The sequence below is a fragment of the Heptranchias perlo genome, chromosome 26 (genome assembly GCF_035084215.1).
Source record: "Heptranchias perlo isolate sHepPer1 chromosome 26, sHepPer1.hap1, whole genome shotgun sequence".
Lineage (NCBI taxonomy): Eukaryota > Metazoa > Chordata > Chondrichthyes > Hexanchiformes > Hexanchidae > Heptranchias > Heptranchias perlo.
This window is the reverse complement of record NC_090350.1, coordinates 28,925,746-28,948,514: the sequence shown is the minus strand read 5'-3', so window position 1 is coordinate 28,948,514 and position 22,769 is coordinate 28,925,746.

Below are 22,769 nucleotides of genomic sequence, written 5' to 3'. Positions count from 1 at the left end.
TGAGGTATTTTGGCCACACCTATCACTACCCCCAGGACCAATGTAAATAGACCTCTCTGCATATACCTAGGGATATCAGACAAGATCAATCTTCATCTCCTCAGCTTCACAAGACAGGCTGCCACAGAGCTGTGCCATCTGCTGCACAATGACCTTGACCAGGGAATTTTATTCCTGTAGAAATTAAGGTTACACCAGCATGAAACTTACATTCTACTAGATCCTTCCAAGCCACCCCAGGAGACCTCTGCCACATTAGGTAGTCTGTAGTGTACACATATATGAATCACGTGGCGAATGCTATGTTTGCAAGGGGCAACATCTTTGTCTCATTTCCTGTGGAAAGGAGGCATCAGTTGGACAGCTTTAACTGGGTGGATGGGCCCCTTGGGTGCAAGACATCATAGATGGCACCCATATGGTCATCAAGGTTCTTCGTATCTATCCCATGGCCTTCATGAATTGCAAGGGTTTTCATTTAATCACTGTTCAAGTGGTATCTGAGCAAGAAAAACACATTATGCAGGTCAGTGGCCTGTATTCAGGAAGCAGTCATGACGCCTTCATTATTCAGAAGCTCACAGTGCCTGTGTCATTTGAAGACGAAGAAACACTAGGTGGTTGGCTCTTCGGGAACAGTGTTATCCTCTGCACCTTGGCATCTGGTCCAACTTAGAACGCCCGCCGCTCCCCCAAACAGCAGAGGAGAACTTTGACCTGGATGGCTGCCACTTCCATCTACAAGAAAAGTGTGTCACATGCTTGGGCACAATGAAAATGTGTGCAGAAGGACAATGGTTGTACTCAATGTTTCAAATAGTACGTCCCAGAAGTTGGGGGAGTTCCCAACTTAGGTTTGTTCCAAGGCTGATGGACCGCACAAGAAATATGTGCAAAAGTGCGGAGCGCACTTACCTTTGCTTTGCTCCTGATATCAGTAGGTTTCTTCCTCATTTGCAGCCAGGATATGATTGCATGGACTTGGGCAGTGACCTTCCTCCTTGCAGTTGGCGCTGTTGCTTTTATTGAAGGGTGGGGGCCTTGCACACCAAATTAGGCCCACCTCCTGCAGGATCTTCAGTATCAAAGGGAGCAGTGTTGGCCACATGTGAACCTTTAGTCCAATTCTCAGGTCCACCACAACTTCCCCTTTAGCTGCGACTTGACACCTTTTAAAGGCTGGTGCCTTGCTGAATTTTGCACTTTGTAGCCAAATGTATTACAGGCCAAGATAGCTGAGCAAGCCTATCCTGTTATGTAGCTCAAATAAGGGGGAGGGACTTTGATCGCAGCTTGCCTCCTGAGGTGCACCTGCCCCAAGGGGAATGAACTTCAATCCCATTTTCAGCTAGTAATGGAAAATTGGGGCTTATATAGTGTGCTGTGTCTGTGCTCTTTGATATGCCTGTTGGATGCATATTCGGAAAACAGGGACCCAGTTTCCTGTATGTGCAGAATCTACTTTCATCAATGGTCCTGTAGGAGGAAGGAGACACAGAAAAGTAATGAAGATTATTTTTAATTTAAAAGAAAAAATTGCACCACAGGCCAGTGAACAGGCACTGAGCCAGCCTGGTACATTAAGTGCGTTTGAACCGCGTTGCAATTTTACATTGCAATACAAGCATACTGAATTAGCTCACTGTCCTGAAATTCCATAGGTGATTTCCTAGTCTCCCCCAGCAAACTGGCATAAACCATTTTTAGCCATTTATACTTTTTCTCTGGGAGTTCTCTGCCGGTCTCCCGCTGTAACTTTGGCGGAAGACTGGCAGAACTCTTGCGGAGTGTTAGGTCGGCTATGCCTACTAGGCATAGTGAGAGGAAGTAATAACAGCAGATCCAGAGGCCCAAGAAGAAACAGGTCTCCACTGTGAGCAAACTGGTCAGTTTTATATTCAGCAGTGCCATCGAGTATGTAAGATATACACGAAAGGAGTTAACGGCACTACAATAATGTAAAAATGCCTTTGCTCTGCATCTAACATGACTTGGGAGTGCTTGTTTCTGACATTGGCTGCTTAAAATGGAAGTGCCTAATTCCCCAGCATCCCTCACTTTGTTGAGTACAATTATTCACATTAAAAAATCATAAAGAATGCTGAAATTATTTCTGAATTAGGATTTAATGAACATTTAATGTGCTTTCAATTGAAGATCTTCACTCCGGAGACTTTACCTGGTATAGTGAATGAGAATAAATGACATTTTTAAAAATGTTTTGTGTATTTTTAGTACACCCCGAGGCTAATGTTTCGTAAAAATAAATTAAGCTGCCATTTAGATTTTTGAAAAGAGAACATAACTTTTAGGTCTTAAGTTCAGTGAGTCATTGGATCATGTTATGTAAAATGTCAACTAATATTTTTTCTCTACATTTAGGGCAGCATGTAGGCTGTGCTAAGGCCAAGTGAAAATCAGATTAACTGACTGAATCAGGGCAGATCTATTGAGCTCTGTACTTAACCGTACTGAAAGGCTTCAGAGTGACAATTATCACAGTCTGGAGACCCAGGCTGAGTCTGCAGTGATTACATTGGAACCACATTGAGATGATTTGAGTGTGACCTGGACTGTCCCGGTCGTGACCTGGTAATTATTACTGATCTGTGAAGCAGAGTGAAGTACTGATTAATGTCATTTACAGGGTGGGGCCCAGTGAAAGCATCTTTTTCTTCAAACGAGAGTGTGTTGTAATTGCTGGTCATGTCGGGTTTGTAGAACCTGGTAGTGGGTTGAATTCTCTCAAATTGAAGTTCACATGCATAAGTTATTAAAGGACTAGGATTCCTTAATTCACATTCTAGGCAGTAGAATCACTAATCTTACAATTATGCCACAAATAGCCCACCAGTCATCAATATTACATGTTATTTAGGCTTCCTGGTTTTAGGTTGCAACTATTAAAACCTCCCCACATCCCTGAATGGAAAATTCTGAAATATTTTTCATTGTGATAACTGATAAGACATCAAAGTTTAAAAAAGGTTTATAAAAAACCTCAAGATGTGGTCTGACTGGAGCACAGTACAGTTTGATGATCATGATTTCCTCAGACTTGCACTCTACTGTTTTGACTTTGTGGTTCAATGTTCTATTGACTTTGTTGATTGTTGCTCTTCAATGGTTGGACGTGTTGAGCGCCGTGTCTAAGACTCCTAGGTCTTTTTCAACTTCATTCTTAACTATTTTAGCACCATTCATGGAGTAGGATTGTTGCCCATTTTTCCTTCTGATGTGCAGTACTTTAAACTTGTTTGCATTAAATTTCATCTGCCATTGTTTTATCCACTTACACACTTTGTCTATCTCATTCTGTAATTTCTGAGCTGCCTCCCCCTCCTAGTTCAGTATCATCTGCAAATTTGACAATTTGTATTGGTTTCTGATTCCAAGTAATGTACGTCAATTAGAAATAGTAGAGATCCCAACATCAATCCCTGAGATACTTCGCTCGGTACGCCCCTCCCCCACAACTCAAAGTATTTCCTTTACGTACCCATTATTTACCACCCTTCAATCAACTTCTTAACTGTACCCAAGATTTACGCTGAATACTCAAAGCTTTGCGCTTAACTAATAGCCTTTTGTGTGGAGCTTTGTCAAATACCTTCTGATAAGTCTAGGTGCAACACATCATAAGATTTACCACGGTACCTGTGGGATGTCAATTCCTCAAATAAGTCAAGGAAGTTGGTCAGGCAGGGTCATCTCTTTCTGAATCAATTGCCTGCTGTTTACTAAGTTATTATTGTGCAGATAATCTTCAAATTTACACCTGATAGTCAATTCCATTATTTTACATGACATTGAAGTACGACTGATAGATCTTTAGGTGCCCATCTCTGATTTGTTACGCTTTTTGAATATGGGTTAGGGTTAGCGTTGGCCTGTTTCTAATCTACTGGTACCTCCCTAGAGTCCAGTCACTCCCTCATATGATTGTCAGTGCCCCTCCCAAATCTCCTCCCAAATCTCCTTTATCACTCTGGGGTAAACCATCACATTTGTTGTTTTATTAAGCTCCTTTAGCCTGTCTAGGACTTTCATCTCATTTATATCAAAGTCATTAATTTTGCTTTGCCTGAAATAGGATAGCATTTTTTCTCAATCACCAGCAGCTCAAGTCAGAAGCTGTTGTTGTCTGAAGATTTTTAACAGTCAGTTTTCATTCCATGAAGCAACATATTAATGTACATTTCCAGGACGTTGATTCCTCCACAGTGGCTAAGAAGCCCTGTACCACAGCTGATGGGTGGAATGTGAAGTAAGACTTGGATTTACAAAACAGATAAGTAGAGTTAACACCATAATTATGACACTAGCATCATGATTATGGCACTAACTCTACTTATTGGTTGTTAGAGTAATACATAATGCAGCAAATTAAAATGGGCAGCATCTTCATCCAACATCCACATACGCACTTCAAGCAGGGGTCACTTGATGGTGATCAGCAGCAGGAACCCTCCTAAACCCATACTAACTTAGTTTACTGAGGCCAATTGTAATACTCCTACCACCACACCAGCTGAGAGCACCGAACTCAGCACCAACTGGGGACTGAACCTAGGACTTTACAGGTCTGTATGGCTCAACTAATCATTGAATAAACTTAATTGAGCCATCAGGAGAGTTCTTGCAGCTTTTTCAAAGTCCTGCTACATTTTCTTTTCAAAATGAATATTGCTGAACCTGTCTAAGATGACGGCAGAATCTTTTCACTGTCTTTCTCTTGTGCATCCCTGATTTTAATCGCTTCACCATTGGCGGCCGTGCCTTCAACTGCCTAGGCCCTAAACTCAGGAATACCTCCCTAAACGTCTCCGCCCCTCTCTCTTCCTTTAAGACGCTCCTTAAAACCTATCTCTTTGACCAAGCATTTGGTTAACTGTCCTAATATCTCCTTATGTGGCTTGCTCTCCTTTAAAACTCTTTAAAGGTGGCCCTACATTACTGGCCACATCCATAAATAACAGTACATCTTCACATCTTACAAATACACTATAACACGCAGTCCCTGTTTCCAGACCATAGAAAAAGCAACCTGTTGGGTCCTTTCTAGTAGCAAACAAAAAAGTTTCTCCTGCTCTCTCTGTTGTAAATCTCTTCCATTTAATCTTCTATCTGTATCTCTCTACCCTTTCATTCTAGATCCGTTTGTTCCCAGAGTTATTATCATACTGATCCCAATTGGTAGTGGTTCAGAGGCGTCCAAGGTTTTGTCTTCGTGAGCTGCGTGGGTGTGTACTATTGAGCTTTTACATTATATTTTACAAATATATTCATGTAGGTGAATGTATATAGACATTTTTGCTATCTTCTCTTCAATCTTGTCTTCCATTAGTCTGCTTTCTTTTTCCCAAAACCGTAGGGCCTAGAAATGAGTCTGGGCCTATTTTCACGACAAGCCTGAACCAAGAGGCCTGAGGATCAATGGAAATTGGTCCTTGAGCCTCCACAGGCAGCTCGCCCGGGTGAAGAGATCAATGTCGGGCCGCCTGCCTTGCCAGCAGCAGCTCCCAGGTAAGTCACGGGATGGGGGATTAGAGCGGGCCCACGGGGTGGTCGATCGTGACACTTGTGAAGTCGGAGGAGCACCCCTGCTCCTCCTGGCTCCACAGGAAGGGTTTTTTAAAAAAAAAATCACTTACCTTTTGTTGGCGGCCACAGGGGCTACTGAAGAGAAAGGGCCCCATGAATTTAACAGTGGGACCAACATCTGCGCAGATTGGGCTCAGGCCATCCCACTGCTAATTTGGTATGCTTTGTTCTTGGTTTATGCCCAGAAAACGGGCCCAATGCATACCAATTTCTACCCCATATATCTGCTTTTATGCTTTTTTATTGTGTTTTACTTTCCTCGTTATAGGAATATCTGGTAATTTTGGCCTAGGATATACATATATCAGAAATTTCGGGATTGCTGCTCGTGTCAGATTAATAGGAATTCCCCGAACACCTAAATAGCAGTATAGTGCTGCATGGTAATGTGAAGCTGAAATGACCATGTAAATGGTCATAAACTTACAAAATTTAAACTTGTAATAAAAACAGAAAATGCTGGGAAGACGGGACTGCATCTGAAAGAGAAAGGCTTCTTTTACATTTAGCACATTTATAGTATGGATGACGGGAGACTGATTGTCTGTCGACCCCTCCCCCCTAGTTTACTTGGCTGAAACTGGCTCTTCACTGATCCCTCCGGCAACATCGTACACCACTTTTCCAGATTGTATTTCTAATATTCTCTATTTTGTCAGGTGTCAGCCATGGCTCAGTGGGAGTACTTTCAGTACTGTTGGAGGTGCCATCTTTTGGATGAGACATTAAACCGAGGTCCCGTCTGCCCTCTCAGGTGGACGCAAACGATCCCATGGCACTATTTCAAAGAAGAGTGAGGGAGTTCTCCCTGGCATCTTGGCCAATGTTTATCTCTCAACCAACACCACAAAAAACATTATCTCATCAATATCACATTGCTGTTTGTGGGACCTTGCTGTGCACAAACTGGCTGCCGCGTTTTCTATATTACAACAGTGACTATACTTCTAAAGTATTTCATTGGTTGTAAAGCGCTTTGGGACACCCTGTGGTTGGAAAAATGCAAGTCTTTCTTTTCTGATTTCCGATTTCCACAATTTGTGGTTTTTCGTTTTCTCCACAAAATAAAATCTGCGTAGAATTTTTTAGATTTGCCTTTAGCCATTTTGGCGGATCATGAGCCTCTTTCAGACTGGTGCTTGTTTAGTTTGCATTTTGGGCACCAGCCCTCTGCATTAACACCACTAACCTTTGTTCCCGTAACCCTGCGGTTGGATCGTTGCCCTAGTTCTTGGTGGATCATTAATTCTGCATGTGGGTTAAGGGAGACGGATTTAACAGTGTGAACACAGGGAGACAAGGCGCAAGCATCAGTCTCCAGGAATCCAAACTGATCGAGCGCCCACGTAAAAGCAATTGAGTCATAGGTTCTGTCATTAGAGGTGGAGTTTTGAGAGAGAGATGGGAAGTTGAACCTGAACCTAATTTGGAGGGACTTGGATGGGGGAGTGGGAGCTCTTCTGATGACTTACTGATTGAGTAAACAGAGCCGTACAGACCAGTTCAATCCCCTGACACTACTGTGTTAGCTGATTTCAGCTGCAGTACAGTAGGGGCAGTACATTTGGCCTCAGTGTTTGGGTTGGGGTGGGGGGAAACTGCCTTAGAGTCCCACTTTATAGTGACTCCTACTTGAAGTGCACATGAGTAGACATTGGGTTTGCTGTGGTCCACCCCATGATTTGAATAATAGTCCATCAGCACTCATCATCAAGGCTGACACATACACTTGGATGAGGTGCCAGAAGATGACTAACACCCATGGAATCGGACCCCTGTGATGAGTCAATGCCTGGCAAGAATAGTAAAACAGTACTGGATGGTGCAATAGGTGTTTTTTTTTTCATTTCTATCTCATGGATTTAAATCCAGCCCTGACTGGTTGGATGACTGTTTCCCCATTTTACTGACTGCGAACTGCTCAGGCAAACACGCTTGGCCACAACCCAGTTCCTAGTACTGAACTGTACAGAACAGGAAGGTTTACAATGAATCATCTGATCTCCAGGCAATTTTTTTATTCCCACTGCTGACAGCACACCATAATATGAAAAGGTGAACTCCTCTGACAGCAGCCAGGACCTGACTATTCATGGGTCCCCAGTTTCCCCTGGCTGGAGAGTCTAGAACTAGGCGGCATAGTCTCAGGATAAGGAGTCGGCCATTTAAGACTGAGATGAGGAAGAATTTCTTCACTCAGAGGGTTGTGAATCTTTGGAATTATCTACTCATGAGGGCTGTGGATGCTGAGTCATTAAGTATATTCAAGGATGAGATGGATAGATTTTTGGACTCTAGGGGAATGAGGGATATGGGGATCGGGCTGGAAAGTGAAGTTGAAGTCGAAGATCAGCCATGATCTTATTGACTGGTGGTGCAGGCTCGAGGGGTTGTATGGCCTACTCCTGCTCCTATTTCTTACGTTCTTATACCTGTTGGAGGAGTGGAAAATTCAGGACTCTCTCTTTAGGCCCTCCAAGGGGAACCAGTAGCACACAGATACTACAACAAGAGGAAACCATTGTTTAGAGGACATGGGCCTCCACGTGAGTGCCAATCTCCTTGAAACCTTAGCACGGTAGAAATGTACCCTCAGACAGGACAATGGTAGTGTTGCTATAATTAGCCACAGTATCCTGGGCTATGGAGCAGGTACCTAATCATTACCCAGTGAACCATACAGGAAACTGTCTGCATCTGGCTGTTTGGTGACGGGAGAATTTGGCTCGGCTCTGATACTCCCCAAAGCGTGTTAACTCTCAGGACAATTTTAACCTAACCCGCCCATTGGGAAACTGACGGGATCGGGTGCAACGCTGGTTTTACACCCGGTCCGATTTTACTCTCTATTGAAATCAGTGGAGAGTAATATTGGGCGGGGCGTAAAAGCGGCGATGCACCCGATCCCGTGGGTTTCCCGCCTGGCGGGTTAGGTTAAAACTACCCCCTCATTGTCTAGGCTGTTATGAAGAATAGTCACTTGGATGAGGTAACAAAGGGCTGTTAACCCCCATGGAACCATTCCCAGCAGTTGCAGAGCGGATAAAATGGGGGAAAAAAATGTGCTGTTAAAAACCAAATTTTGCTCAAACTGAATCTATTTAGAGAGCAGAAATTTGATATTCGTCCTGAACCTTAGTCAGTTAGGATTTATTTCCTTTTTTAATTTTTTTTTTCAAAAAATATACTTTATTCATAAAATTTGCGGCAGTACATACAATACAGTTGTCATATCACTTTCCAAACGTACACAATACAGATTATACAATTTGCAGGTTACGTCAAGTGCAGTACAATGAACACATTGGACATAATTACAGTTCATGACACTCTAGGGTGTCTCATTGCATCATACTCAAACACGGATTATTGCTTACAGATTCATTTCTGGTCCATTTCAGATTCATTACAGGTACATTACAGCAATTTGAATTTTACATTCTGCCCGAGGGGGTTTTTCCCTGATTGCAGCCCCTCGGTTTACAATGGCGGGAAGGCTCTAAACGGTTGCCTTTCCCCACAGGGCCTTTGCGGCGGCCGCACCCATCCTCAGTGCGTCCCTCAGCACGTAGTCCTGGACCTTGGAATGTGCCAGTCTGCAACACTCGGTCGAGGACAGCTCCTTGTGCTGGAAGACCAGCAAGTTTCGGGCAGACCAAAGGGCGTCTTTCACCGAGTTGATGGTCTTCCAGCAGCAGCTGATGTCCGTCTCAGCGTGCGTCCCCGGGAACAGCCCATAGAGCACAGAGTCCTGTGTTACGGAACTGCTCGGGACGAACCTGGACAGATACCACTGCATCTCTCTCCAGACCTTCTTTGCAAAGGCACATTCCATAAGGAGATGGGTGACGGTCTCGTCTCCACCACAGCCTCCTCTGGGACAGCGCGCGGTGGCGCTGAGAGCCCGGGAGTGCATGAAGGATCTGACGGGAAGGGCCCTTCTCACCACCAGCCAAGCTAGGTCTTGGTGCTTGTTTGAAAGCTCTGGCGATGAGGCGTTCTGCCAAATGACATTGACAGTCTGCTCGGGGAACCAACCGACAGGGTCCACCATCTCCTTTTCCCGCAGGGTCTCGAGGACGTTACGTGCGGACCACTTGCTGATCGCCTTGTGGTCAAAGGTGTTTTCCTGCACAAACCTTTTCACGAAGGACAGGTGGGGCGGAACGGTCCAACTGGACGGAGCGTTCCGTGGCAGCGTGGCCAGGCCCATCCTTCTCAACACCGGGGACAGGTAGAACCTCAGCACGTAGTGACACTTTGTGTTTGCGTACTGAGGGTCTATGCACAGCTTGATGCAGCCGCACACAAAGGTGGCCATCAGGATGAGGGCCACGTTGGGCACGCCTTTCCCCCCTTTCTCTGGAGATTTGTACATCGTGACCCTGCGGACACGGTCCATTTTTGATCTCCAGACAAAGTGGAAGATGGCTTGGGTGACTGTCGCGGCGCAGGAGCGAGGTATGGGCCAGACCTGCGCCACGTACAGCAACACCGAGAGCACCTCGCACCTGATGACCAGGTTCTTGCCCACGATCGAGAGGGATCGTTGATGCCACAGTCCCAGTTTCTGCTTAACCTTGGAGATATGCTCCTCCCAGTTTTTGGTGCACGCCCCGGCCCCCCCGAACCAGATCCCTAGCACCTTCAGGTAATCCGACCTGACGGTGAAGGGGACAAAGGATCGGTCGGTCCAGTTCCCAAAGAACATGGCCTCGCTCTTGCTACGATTTACCCTGGCCCCCGAGGCCAGTTCGAACTGGTCGCAGATGCTCATCAATCTGCGGACCGACAGCTGATCTGAGCAAAAGACGGCGACGTCATCCATGTACAGGGAGGCCTTGACCTGAGTGCCTCCGCTGCCTGGGATCGTCACCCCTCTTATGCCCGCATCCCTCCTGATGGACTCGGCAAAGGGTTCGATGCAACACACGAACAAGACGGAGGAGAGAGGACAGCCCTGCCTGACTCCAGATTTGATCGGAAAGCTTTCTGATTCCCACCCGTTGATTGAAACTGCGCTACTGATGTTTGTGTAGAGCAGTTGGATCCAATTGCGGATTCCCTCCCCAAACCCCATTTTGGAGAGCACGTCCATCATGTACGTGTGGGATATTCTGTCAAAGGCCTTCTCCTGGTCCAGGCTGATCAGGCAGGTGTTCACCCCCCTGTCCTGTACGTAGGCAATCGTATCCCTGAGTAGCGCCAGGCTATCAGAGATCTTCCTGCCGGGTACGGTGCAGGTCTGATCGGGGTGGATCACCACCTCCAGGGCTGACTTGACCTGATTGGCAATGACCTTGGACAGAATTTTGTAGTCCACGTTAAGTAGTGAGATGGGTCGCCAATTTTTGATTTCTTCCCTCTCCCCCTTCCGTTTGTAGATGAGGGTGATGATGCCTTTCCTCATGGAGTCTGACATGCTGCCTGCCAGAAGCATACCCCCGTACACTTCCAGCAGGTCTGGGCCTATCCAGTCCCACAGAGCCGAGTACAACTCCATCGGTAAGCCGTCGCTTCCGGGAGTCTTACTCTTCTCGAAGGATCGGACGGCCTTTGTCAGTTCGTCCAGAGTTAGCGGGTGATCCAGACTCTCCCGCTTGCTGTCGTCTAGAACCTCCGTGATAGACGACAAGAAGGAGTGGGAGGCCGCGCTGTCTGTGGGCTTCGCGTCGTACAGTCCGGCATAAAAGGATTTGCAGATCCTCAGTATGTCGGGCTGCGAGGACGTGACCGAGCCGTTCTCTTCCTTCAGGCTGCTGATCACAGAGCTCTCTCTGTGCACCTTTTGGAAGAAGAAGCGCGAGCAAGTCTCGTCCTGCTCCACGGAGCGGACTCTGGACCGGAAGATGATCTTGGAGGCCTCGGAGGCAAAGACCGAGGATTGCTGGTCCTTCACCTCTCTGAGTTCCTCCCCGACATCGATCCCCATCGACTGCAGCAGGAGAAGATTCTGCATGCTTTTCTGGAGTCGGGACGTTTCCCTCTGCCTCTCTCTCGCCTTCTGAACACCTTTGAGGATGAAGAACCTCTTGATGTTCGCCTTGATGGCTTCCCACCAGTGCACTGGGGAATCAAAGAGGGGCTTTACGGTTCTCCAACCTTTGTAATCCCTCATCAGTTCCTCAATGTTTCCCGGGGTCAGCAGTTTCACGTTCAGCTTCCATGTCCCCCTGCCCACTCTCTGATCGTCCTGTAGGTGACAGTCGGCCAGGAGGAGGCAGTGGTCAGAGAAGAACACCGGTGTGACCTTGGTGGATCTGACCTTGAGCTTCGGGGATACAAACAGGAAGTCTATCCTGGAACGGACGGACCCGTCTGGTCTGGACCAGGTGTATTGACGCGCCGCTCCGTCTGCAGGGTTGCTGAAGACGTCGCACAGCTTGGCGTCTTTCACCGCTTCCATCAGGAGTTTGGACGTGGCGTCCAGTTTGCTGTCGGCTCTGCCGGATCGTCCAGCCGCATCGATGATGCAGTTGAAGTCACCGCCGAGAATGACCGGCTTGGACGTCGCCAGCAGCAGTGGGAGCTGCTGGAAGACGGCCAGCCGCTCGTCCTTCAGAGCCGGGGCGTACACGTTGATCAGCCGGAGCGGAGCGTTTTTGTACAATACGTCTGCTACGAGGAGACGGCCCCCCACCACCTCCTTTACTTCGGTGATGGTGAAGTTGCCCCCCCGCAGCAGAATCCCCAGGCCGGAGGCACGGTTATCGTTGCCTCCCGACCAGATAGAGGGCCCGTGGGCCCAGCGCTGCGACCATTGCCTGTAATTGCTGAGATGCGGCAGGCCGCACTCCTGTAAGAACAGCAGGTCGCTCTTGACCTTGGCCAGGTAGTCCAAGGTCGACACACATCGCGTAGTGCATTTAACGCTACGCACGTTAATGGATGCGACTTTCAGACCCATTTTAACAACTGTTTTAATAGTATTCAAAGTAGAGATGCTAAATTCTAGCCAAGGTGGAGCAAACCCTCTTAGCCTGATCTCCCCCCCACCCTGCCCATAACATTTTAAGGTTGTAATGGTTAACGGTGATTTTGCAGTTCTTTTTTTTAATATATCGCCACTTAAAAAATATAATTGCATTTCTAGCTTTTTTTAAATAATGAAAGGTTCTGGATCTCTTTGTGAGGGTGAGAAAACTGTCAAAACCTGCAAAAACACGACAGTAATTCATTTTTTGCAAATTTGTACAGCACAAAGGCCCTCCCTCAGTAAAATAAGATTTAAAGTATTCTGTAATCTTAAACTGTCAATGCTAAGTTTTCAGTTGTGATTTGCTCCCTCAATGTATCAGTTCTTGCCCCTGGTTGCTTGCTGCTTTTGGTCGCCCCCACTGTCTGAAATTAATTGCTGCTTTCTGTTGGACTTTGCCTGGGTTGGCGACATGTGAGACAGACCTAGAAACCCGGTGAAAGACATTGACGTGCCTCCCCTCCCCCTTCAATCAGTCGGTTCGAAACTGGTTTTGGGATGTAAATGGATTTAAAATTAATTCAGAATTTGCTCATCTGAATTTGCCTTGATTCTGTGTCAATGCAACTTGACTTCAGATTGGCTGCTTAATAAGGCTGAGCATGAATAAATATTCTCCATCTCCTGTGGGCTCAGGTTACCAAGGGTGCAGTCTCCTCCCCCACTGACTACACCTTCGACACTGGATGCAAAATAAAACAGTGAGGGGGAGAAATGACTTTGTAGTTTGGTTTTAATCCATATTAGGCAGCCCCTGTGTTCATATTGCAGGTAGTTCACAATCAACCTTTGCATGGAATCCAGTCTCAAAAGCTTTGACTAAAGTTGGTTCCACATATAACTTACACAAAGCCTTTGTAAACCAGGCTTCCCCTCCCCCTCCTGTTTCATTCTCTGCTGCCTTCCTTGCAATTCCCTCCCTTCCCCCCCCCTCCCCTCCTTTCTTCAAATAAAGCAAGCTTTAATGGGACGGCCCTTTTCTCAATTCAATTCTGTTCAGCGTTTCCTTTGACAGAAAAAAAGGTCCCAGCACAGCCGTGGTCACTGCCTCAAACCAGGACCGTGACAATATTTTATTGAAGTGTCAATGAGGCATGAGCAGGGCCGTGTGCTGGGGACTAAATAAATGTGGCCTCTGTATTCGAGAACAATGCTGCGAAGGCCGGAGGATTTGGTTTCAGGCAGCAGCTGGCGGTGTTTTCTTAATGTTGTTTAGAAAGTGCCGGCAAGCAAGGAGAAGGAGAGGCATCATCAGCCCCTCGGAAAATGAAAGGATTACAGAACACTCCCCAGAGTCGAGTTCAGCCGCCTTATCTGCTCGAATGAAATGAATTCCCTGCTCTGTGCTCACCCATTTTAAAGGATTCCTATGTTTCAGCATCAAATTTCTCAGCCAAAAGCTGTAAAAGGCTGTAAACATTACATTCTTTATCCAATACAAGAAATAACGTTCTCCTATCCTTTTTTTTCTGACGATATTAAGTATTTGTTGTGAATTGGCATGGCGCTTCTTTCCTTCCCATCTGCCGTTGCAGCTGTGTTGCCATGGTAGGAAGTGGCAGCTTTTTAAGCTGACGGAACGGGTGACCTATTTTTTTTATTTATTTCCTCACTTTCTGCATCACAACCCCTTCACTGCACGTACTCACACAAACAGCAGATCAGACATGCCAGTCACATAACCCAACCTCAGCTGATCCAGGACATCTAGATGGTGCCTTCCAGGCTCAGAAAGATTTCTTTTTGAGTGGGGGGGGGGACATTTTAGAATCTCTCTGAATTAACACAACAGGATTTAATTTCGATCAGCCGACCAAGGCACAGTCATCATTCAGAGACCAGCCTGTATTAAAGATCCTATAATTATTTTCTGTATTTTTCGATCAAAGGTCTGGGGTGGGTGGGGGAGGGGGGTATGCAAACGGTCGTGTTGCTGTTCTGTTGTGCTGTGCTGTGAAATAGTAGGATGCAGGTTCAGGCCAAAATTTCCCTCCAGACAAAGCTTGACCTTTACTATGCCCTCACGTCAAGGCACCAAACAGAGGCTTCCCTGTAGGAAAGGAGGCAACAATCTTGTGCCCTTCCTCGAGCAGCTTGGCAGAGGCCTGTGAATGATGTATGGTTTTGTTTTGCCCACTTTGTTCTGTGCCCTGAAGCATTGTTCACTGCTGCTGACTAAATATTAATTATGACATTTCAGTGTATGTCCACCGTACTTTCACATCGGCAGCTGGAATTTTGTATCATCGTGTTACCTATTCAGGAGGCATTTCCTTCTTAGGACAATGTGATCTCCTGGACTGGTTTCAAACGCCTGAGGGGTTCGGAGAGGAATTTCCCAGAGTTTTTTTCCCTTTGTTGGCCCAGGGGTTTTTTTTCTATTTTTTTGACTCTCCCAGAAGGTTACATGGCTGCGGGGCAGAGGACGGGGGGGTTGAGGGGGGCGGTGATCTAAGAAGTGTCCAGTCATGATGCTCCAACCATGATGGCGTGGAGCAGGGTTGATGGACCAGCTGTTCTTTTCCTGCCTGTCATTTTCATATGTTCATATGGAAGGACAAGGGCAAACATGTTATTGATTAAATACTTTTACTCCCCCGATTTCCTCTCCTTATTTCTCCTGTCTTGACAGTGATGACTATTAGCGGAGTACAGACCCATGGGTTGAAGTGGCTGATTTGTATATCATACAAGTGGCTTTTCTTCATCTCTGAATCTGGACACACGTGTCAGAAATTTATGTAACCAGGTTAATGGGAGCCACCACTGCTAGGCCAGATCCCATCCGCACAGGCATGCTTACAGCAAGGGTCACTGAATAACGATCAGCAGCACAGACTCCAGCTGATTTTTTTTAATCCCTCTCCCTAGACATAACCTACAGATATTGAGGCCATTTGCAGCGAACCAAGCTGAGTTCAGGTACCTGAACACAGACCAGGGACTGAACCCCAGGCCTTTCCAGTCAGTACTGTCAACAGTAGCTGAGTCGTAGCACTCTCCCCTCTGAGTCAGAAGGTCGCGGGTTCAAGTCCCACTCCAGAGACTTGAACACAAAATCTAGGCAGACACTTCTGTGCTACACTGAGGGTGCAATACGGAAGTACCATCTTTCGGATGAGACATTAAACTAAGGTGGACCTAACATTGGGCAATCGCTTAAATTGGATAAATAGCGCAAACTATTTGCCATGTCTATTATTGTCGATTACAAAGTCGCCACTTAGTGCGTTAAGCGCGCTGGGTATTTTGGGTAGAAACAGGTGTTCAATGAATAGTTTGCACCTCATTAAAGCTTTGCTAAAGCCTATTTATGTACCAGTTGTGTTAATTTATTTTCTTTTTTCTCACCAAAATTCTTCCTTCCCATTTTCTCTGCAGGGGTTAACTCATGGATGGGGTTTGATTCCATAGGCACTGGAGTCTTAGTGATTATTATTCCTCTGTAAGCTTTGACAGGCTATTCAGGCATGGGGGGGGGGGCTTCATAGAAATGCCAGATCCTACCATTTCCCAGTGTCCATGCACACAAACTTCTAGCAAGAATGATATATTAACATAGTAACAGTTCCAGACGGGAGAAGACCGTCAGTCCATCTAGCCCACCTATCTATCCACAGTATTCCCGCGGTGCATTCCTAATAACCTTGAATGCTATTTGTTGCAGAGAACTGATCGAGTTCCTTTTTGAAACCCATCAAGGTTTCTTGTTGCACCGCCCGTGCTGGTAATCTATTCCACTTACTTACTACCCTTTTAGTAAAAAAGTTCCTCTTGTATTTCCTATTTTCTTTTGTTGTCTTTAATTTGTAAATATGACCCCTTGTGCTTAAATTCTCACAAGGCAGAAAGGCTTACCTGGATCCAATTTGTCCAAATATTTCACAGTTGTAAATATTTCTATCATATCCCTTCTTCTCTTTTTGAGATTGAAAAGACCCAGGGTAGTCAATCTGTCCTCGTACATCAAAATCACTGGAAATTAATCAGGAGTGAATACCTTGGTAAATTCTCCCCTCCCTGATCCAGGCCAATTAAAGTGTCCCTATCACCTGACATTAGGAAACAGCACAGATTGGGTATTGAGCGTACATTTTATATGGGTGAGCGGCGCCAGAAAGTTTGTAGAACTCAATGAGTGACCTCGTTAAATAAGATTGACTAAATTTTGGCGCTACAATGCGGCCAGAACATTTAGTACAACCTCCAAGAACTCTCAAATTTTCTGATCGTACAATTCAGCACACATCGATTCCGTCACTCGGGCCTATAGGCCTGCTTCTGTGGTGTGCGTGGGGAATGTACGTATATGGTCTCTGAGCACACCACCAAGGAATCAGCCCTATTGTGAAGAAAGGAAAGAAAGAGAGAAAGAGTTACATCTATATAGCACCTTTCACATCCTCAGGACATTCCAAAGCACTTTACAGCCAATTAAGTACTTTTTTTTTGAAGTGTGGTCACTGCTGTAATGTAGGAAACGCAGCAGCCAATTTGCGCTCAGCAAGGACCCACAAATAGCAATGTGATAACGACAAGATAATCTTTTTTTTAATGATGGTTGAGGGATAAATATTGACTAGGACACCAGGGAGAACTTCCCCCCTCTTCTTTGAAGTAGTGTTGTGGGATCTTTTATGTTCACCTGAGAGAGCAGATGGAACCTTGGCTTAACATCTCATCTGAAAGAAGAAAAGTTTCTGGGCTTCCTTATATTTGCCTTAGCATTGGACATTAATAGAAAATAAGTTTTGCTGCAAGTTAATTTAAGGCATGTGCCTGGAAATCCCCTGATGACTGTGAGTTTATCTGGTGTGCCACTGGGCCATACAGACCAGGGAGGTCTCAGGTTGTGCTGACCTAGCTGATCTCAGCTGGGACAGTGTTAGGGGAGCAAACAGAATGTTCAGCTATACTGGCAAATCAGTAGAGTTTAACCCTGAGGCGATTGTGCTAAAACTGCACAGTGCTCTGGTCAGGCCATACTTCGAGTATTTTGCAGACAGTTCTGGTTACCAAGGCACAAAGGATAGATTCAAGCTGTAGAGAGGCATTGCAGAGAAAAGTCAGAAGTATTAAAAGACTGAGCTACAGGAATAGACTGGAAAAACTTGGATTTCTTATCCTTGGGAGGGGACAAATGAGAAGAGACTTTATAGAGGCAAATGAAATAAAAAACAGATAGAAAAGGTTAATTCAGAACACTATTTTACATCAAACCAAAACTGCAAAAACTGCAAGACAAGGAGGCATAGATATAAACTGGTAAAAGGCAAGTTCAAGATTGACTTTACTCAAAGAATGATTATTACTTGGAACGGTCTTTTGGATGGGGTTGTGGAGGCAAAATCTCTGAAATCATTCATAAGTCATTTGGATTTTGTTGGGGGGAACTGTAAACCTCTATGGAAGGATTGGCTAGATTGGTCGATGGCTTACCTCAACTCTACTCACCTTTGTATTCTATCTGAATACACTTGGACTCAGCTCCTTGGGTTAGACAAAAGACAAATGCTGCATAATTTAGGAGTTCATCTGAACCACCAGACCACCATCACTGCCATCGTACAAGCCTGAGAAAATTGGTGAGGGGAAAAATCAATAAGAAAGCATGCATTTGAATTCTGAAAGCTGAAAATGACTTTCAGTACTCGAAGGGTCAGATTGATATGATCCTCAAGTGAATTCATTGCTGCTGCCCCCTCACCCATTCCATCATGACACAAACCTGCTGGCTTTCCTAGGAGTTAATGGGACAGATATTGAACACTCCAATCGTTTACACTGGCTCCTGCATGTCAGGAAATAATTTGTTGGTTTGACCCATGACCTGTGTGGTACGAATCTATACCTACTGCAATGTGATAGAACATGACATCCAGGATCAAATGCTTGGTCTGTACTGGTATGGGGTATGATACCATATACCTTATGTTTTAGATTTCCATTAAATTTGAGTACAACTGGCCTGATGTTTCTGAGGTGAGCAATTAAAAAAATTATTTTAGAGCTTTTTCCTTTACCAGCCTCATCTTCAGGTCAGAACTAAGTGCTTCCTGGGTGACATTAGATTTGTACTCTTTTCCCTCTTTATGCAATCAATAACATTTATACAGCATCAGTGGATAAGTAACACATGGGATAGATGTAAATTAATGTAGACTTGAGCAAAATAACAATAACTCTTCTGTCAAATTCTTCTTGTGGGAGTCATTTAAAATCCAGAGTAGACATAGTCTGATGAGACTATATGCTTCATTTCTTAATCATGGGACCAGAATCTGTAAGTCTCCTTTTCATAATGGTTGGTCCATTGTACCAGTCTAAAGGAGCAGATTTTCTGAGTGTGCCGCGTAATGGTTATTGCTCCTATGTTTGCGAGTCTGGTAGATGTTTATTAACAAGGCATTCAAATTAATGGTTGCCTCAGTAGGGACATTGGCATGGCAATTTACTCCAGATTATAAAATCAGAAAGTAATGGAACAAAGGATTGCTGTAATTTGATCGTACCATTGATAATGCAACTGAATAATAAATAAAGCAAATGCAAACAGAACTTTCCTATCTTAAAGGAATGGCCTCCATGCTATCAGACTGCTAGTCTGAAATCCAATCTTGGATGAGCCTTAAATTCTTTTATCTAAACATTGGTAAGACCAAAGCCATCTTCAGCCCCTGCCACAAATTTCATACCCTTGTCATCGATTTCATCCCTCTCCCTGGCCACTGTTTTGGGTGAACCAGACTGTTGGCAACCTCTGCATTGTGTTCGACCCCAAACTGAGCTTAAACCCCACATCTCTCCACTACAAAGACTTACAACTCTGTAACAATGACAACCTCAGCCCATCTGCTGCTGAAACCCCTCACCCATTCCTTTATCACCACCAGACTCAATTGCTCCAGTGCTGGCTGGCCTCTCATCCTTCAACTCTGTAGACTTCAGCTCATCCAAAACTCTACTGATCAGATCTTTTTTAAAGGTCCTTCTCTCACAACCATTCTCAGTGGGCACGGCTACAGTCAAATGTTTAAGTAATATTCAGGACAAAAGAAAAACAGTACAAAGTATGTTTTTTTCAAACTTTGAAATCTTCAACACCTCTTAATTCCTCTCTGCTTTCTTCTTCTTATGGGGGAGGTGGACTGTGTTGTCTACCATTCCAGGCAGTCACTTCAGTGTCTGAATATGTGCCACTTACTGGGAGAGGTGCAAGATGACCTCCATGGTAGGTTAACAACTTCACTGCCAACAGTAACCAGCACTTGTTAACAAGATTGTCTAGCAATGTGCCAGGGAAGTGGTTAGGACTACCTGAGCGCACTCATCCTGGCAGTAGTAATAGTCCTACTACAGTATCTCAGGCTGGTGTTCTTAAACTCACACTGCCTGTAAATGCGAAAGTCCCATGAATTAGTAATCTCTCATTTCCTCATTAATGTGTTGACAGGGTCCTTAAATCTGCAATGGTACCTCTGTCAGTGGCTTCTTCAGAATCTGATGCTGGTAAACACAGCAATGAACACAGCTTCTCAGAACAGCTGTCCTTATCTCATCTGTCAGCTCACCTATTCTAGACTGAATCAGTGCTATATTCACATGCAATGTGGGTGATGACAAGAGTTAGTTCAGTCCTCCGATTAAACTCCCTCTAATTCAACCCTGTGGGAATCAATCTAAACTGGCAACACAATTGCTATTATAGGGAAAAAATTAAATTCCTGACTTTCATAGACTTCTGAAAAAGGAATGTGGTCACAAGATAATTACAGTTGAGAAAGACTATTCAGTCCATCTCTGCTCATCTATCCAGAATGATCCTAAATCCAACCCTCCTCCATTGCAGCATCCAATTGGTTCTTAAATGATTCCAGGGTTTTTGCTTGTGACCCCTGATTCTATTCTCTGTTTAATTGGAAGTAGTTTTCTGGCTTTACCTTTTCCCTATCATTTACAATCTTGTACACTTCTATAAGATCACTTAAACCTTTCCTTTCAAGACTGAAAGTTTCTCCAGTCATTCCTCATAAGTGAGACCTCTTAAAATCCATGGCTCTTCCCTGCACTGCTGCCAGTGCTTCAATGTTTCCCTGTGTCTCATTGACCAGAACTGGACACAATATCCAACATGTGGTCTGACCAGAGCACTGTACAGTTTGATGATCATGACTTTCTCTGACTTACACTCTAATGTATTGACTTTGTAGTTCAACAAACTATTGACTTTGCTGATTGTTGCTCTTCAATGGTTGGGCAAGCTGAGCGTTTAGTCAACTAAGACTCCGAAATCTTTTTCAACTTCTTTCTTACCTATTTCTGCACTATTCATGAACTATATTTGTTGTCCATTTTTCCTTCTGATGTGCAGTAGTTTATACTTGTTTGCATTAAATTTCATCTGCTGTTGTTTTGCCCACATACATATTTTGCCTATCTCATTCAGGAATTTTTGAGCTGCCTCCTATGATTCTACTGCCTCAACTAGTTTAGTATCATCTGCAAATTTGATTAGTTTGTATTGGGTTTCTGACTCCAAGCCTGCAACTCCACCCATCAACCAATTTTAAGGAAGTTGGTCAGGCAGGATCATCTCTTTCTAAATCAATTGCCTGCTGTTTACTAAATTATTATTGTACAGATAATCTTCAAATTTACACCTGATCAATTCCATAATTTTACATGGCATTGAAGTACGACTGATGAGTCTTTAGTTGCCCATCTCTGATTTTTGAATCACCCTTTTTGAATATGGGCACCATGATAGCCTGCTTCTAATCTACTGGTACCTCCCTAGAGTCCAGTCACTCCCACATATGATCATTAATGCCTCACAAATCTTCTCCCAAGTCTCCTTTATCACTCTCGGGTAAATATCATCGACCCCCTGGGATATTTATTGTTTTACTATGCCCTTTTAGCCTGTCTAGGACTTCCATCTCATTTATATCAAAGTCATTCATTTTGCTTTGCCTGAAGTGGAGTAGCATTTTGTCGCAATCACCAGCAGCTCAAGTCAGAAGCTGTTGTTGTCTGAAGAGTTTTAACAGTCGGTTTTCAGTCTGTGAAGCAACATATTGATGTACATTTCCAGGTCGTTGATTTCTCCACAGTGGCAAAAAAATCCTGTACCGTGGATAATGGGCGGAATGTGAAGTAAGAGTCAAATTTACAAAACAGATAAGTAGAAATAATACCATAATTATGCCACTAACATCATGATTATAGCACTAGCTCTACTTATTGGTTGTTACAGTAATATTTAGTGCAGCAAGTTAAAGTGGGCAGTGTCATGGTCAAAACCAAGCCTATCCTCATCCACCAACAACAACACAACAAAATGTACTTATATAGCGATTTTAACGCAGTAAACCATCCCAAGGTGCTTCACAGGAGCATAATCAGACTAAAAATGACACCAAGCCAAAGAAGGAGACATTAGGATAAGTGACCAAACGCTTGGTCAAAGAGATAGGTTTTATGAAGCATCTTAAAGGAGGAGAAAGGTGAAAAGGTCTGGAGAGAGGATTCCAGAGCTTAAAGCTTAGAGGGCTGAAGGCATGGCCGCCAACGTTGGGGCCAATGAAGTGGGGGATGCACAAGAGTCCAGAGTTGAAGGAAGCAGAGTTCTTGGAGGGTTGTGGGGTTGGAGGTGGTTACACAGATAGGGAGGGGCGAGGCCATAGAGGGATTTGAACACAAGGATGAGAATTTTAAAATTGAGGCGTGGACCAGGAGCCAATGTAGGTTAGCAGCACAAGGGCGATGGGTGAACAGATTGGTGTGAGTTAGGATACGGGCAGCAGAGTTTTGGATGAGCTCAAGTTTATGGAGGGTGGAAGATGAGAGGTAGGCCAAGAGAGCACCGGAAATAGTCGAGTCAAACATCCAACATCCACATACACGCTTCAAGCAGGAGTCACTTCATAGTGATCAGCAGAAGCAACCTTCCTAAACCCCCCAGCTGAGATTACGTGAATCAGCACCAACTGGGGATTGAACCTAAGACCTTACTGGTCTGTATGGTTTAACTAACCATTGAATAAACTTATTGAGCCGTCAGGAGAGTTATTCCAGCTTTTTCAAAGTTTTGCTACATTTTCTCAGTAAAATTAATATTGGTGTATCTGTCTGAAATGACGTGGAATCTTTTTACCGTCTTTCTGTGTTTGTACTCTCTCCTTTAAAG